Source organism: Neoarius graeffei, chromosome 22 (assembly GCF_027579695.1).
Source record: "Neoarius graeffei isolate fNeoGra1 chromosome 22, fNeoGra1.pri, whole genome shotgun sequence".
Classification (NCBI taxonomy): domain Eukaryota; kingdom Metazoa; phylum Chordata; class Actinopteri; order Siluriformes; family Ariidae; genus Neoarius; species Neoarius graeffei.
Window position 1 is genome coordinate 58,385,324 of NC_083590.1, and position 2,500 is coordinate 58,387,823.

The window sequence follows — 2,500 nt, forward strand, 5'->3', positions numbered from 1 at the left end:
AATCATGTCAAAATTCATATTCTTTTATTGAAAAATTAAACTACATCATATTAAACTTTTATTATTTTATTAAACATATTAACAATTGAAAAGATAGTAATCACACTGGATTTTCAAAAAAAATCATCTGCGAAGTTATCAAATCTACGCTTATGCATGTTATTTTTTGACGGAAAAAAATGAAGTATTTTTAGTTTTTTTTCTCCTTATTTTACAAAACTCCATGCATATAAGAATGAAATAATCAGGTTTTTACAATACTTAATGGAAAATATCAAAGATCTTTCCAGAAAATGAGAATATAATTATTCAAGAAACAGGTGAAAAGATTCACGACCAAGAGCCAAGGTGATAACTTTTCTGTTATCACTTATGAACCGACATAACACAAGAATTCATTGTGAAGAAATCCTCATAACATAACAGTAGTAACTTACTATTAACATTAAGGATTGGAAACAGGACTCTGTGGAACAATACAATATTAAAACACGTGGGTTAGTATACTTATGCATGTTACTTTTGACGGACATAAATTACCAAAGATGAATTCATTGAAATGTACTCTAATTGCACTATAAGATCTGACTAGGGAAAGGGGAATATGAATATTTAAGTAACAGGAGAAATCTAAGACTAAAATTATACAGTAAAATTCATAAATGAAGACTACAACATGAGTATTGCACACAGCCAGAACTGTCTGATAGTAATATGCATGCACCATAAAGTAATAAATGAGACTTAAAATTTGGATTACAGCCATGGAAACATTTCTGGGCCATCAGTCTCTTCCTTTTTCCAACAAGTCCACTTAAGCTCTCTGAATCCAGAAGGAGACCTGTCTGACATGGTGACAAGTACACCCAAAACAAATTTTATTTATCTTCAATTGGGGGACGTCAAAATGTAATGTGCATAAGAAATGTCCGTCAGATTGTAATGTGCGACTTCCTGCTTCCGTCAGGGACCAACACATTCCACACAATCATTCACCCTCCCAGCAAATTCTTTCAGTTGCACTGGCGTCAATTTTTGTTTACATCCATTATGAAGTATTTCAGCCAGTTCCCCGATCGCTACGGTTCATTTTTAGTGAGTGAAGAACAAATCTATACTTACGTGCGTTACGTATTATGCACGTTAGCTTTCTTGACAGACTGCAAACACACGCTGCTCAGGCAGCCAGTTTCTCCATCTTCTCGGAAAGCGATGATGTCATCAAAACTTGTGGTAGTGTGGATTTCCTGGAGGTTTGTGTATCATGCAGTGCTATGCCGGTCGGAGATATACGATACAGTCTTGTGTACGTTATTTTCTGACAGACAGCGATCCTTTGATTTTACCATCGATGTATTTTGAAAACAGGCAGATTCCAAGGCGAGAATTAATTATAAATCAATTGGTGCTTTTATATTAAAGTGATTGATTACATATATTGTTCTATATTAATGTTTTTAGTTGGAATATTCTTATTCACAAGTTGATGTTGACTTCTGACGGACACAGTAACGTGCATAAGGGTCTTTTTTTAAAATGATTTTTACGTGTTTAGAAAATGTGCAGGCCCATTGTATGTGGTTTTTTAAACACTTCAGTAAACCTGTTTTATGGAGTGTAGTTGATTTAATTCCGACAATAAGTTGTATAGCAATCAAACCTTGTCGAAGTTGGTTAGTCAGAACTGTTACGGTCGGGTGTCTAAAATTCACCAACTTCAAAAAATTAATTCATGATTTTATTGGGAAAATATAGCTTGTGATATCTTAAGTTGTCAACATTATTTCTTAGAGCAATATTTTATTTAAACCAAAAAAATCCAATTTATGTTTAAAATAGTGGATGGAGATGATTTTTTATACGTGTCTCACCATTATTACCCATTAGCAAATTTTGACTCACATATATATATATACACACACACACACACACTATATGACACATTTTATATACACACACATTATATATATATATATATATATATATATATATATATATATATATATATATATAAAATGTGTGTGTATATAAAATGTGTCATAGATATAAAGTGTGTGTGTGTATATATATAAATAAGTGTGTGTGTGTGTATATACACACACACTATAAAGATATATTTACATACACTAATATATGTATGTGTATTTTATATACAAGTGTGTGTGTGTATATATATATATATATATATATATATATATATATATATATATATATATATATATATATATACACACACACTATATATATAGATAGATATATTTACATACACTAATATATCCCGGTCGGGGCAAAACCTCATCCAGTAAGGGTCCTTAGGCAAGACCCCTCATGATATATCAGCCTACCTCAGGAATGAGTGAAGACATAACTGATAGAGTCATACCGGCTCAGACGTCGCCTGGGTCAACAAGGTCTGCGTCAGTTGCTAGGGAACCAGGGCAAACTGATGAGAAATGGGCTACTGGAACAAGACATCGATGGACGAGGACAGAAAATATGG

At 32.5% G+C, this 2,500-nt stretch overlaps 1 protein-coding gene across 6 annotated transcripts in view; it reads right to left on the reverse strand.

Moving 5' to 3' along the window:
- The window catches only part of LOC132870990 (zinc finger protein 883-like), a 116,862-nt gene that overhangs the window by 17,587 nt on the left and 96,775 nt on the right, over positions 1 to 2,500 (reverse strand). The window contains exon 1 of one of the 6 annotated variants that reach the window (XM_060905082.1): positions 2,384 to 2,500. This exon is cut by the window's right edge and continues 48 nt beyond it. The exons of the other annotated variants lie outside the window; for them this stretch is intronic. The gene's annotated coding sequence lies outside the window, so the exon portion shown is untranslated. The remainder of the gene's footprint in view (positions 1 to 2,383) is intronic. 6 annotated transcript variants of the gene reach the window in all.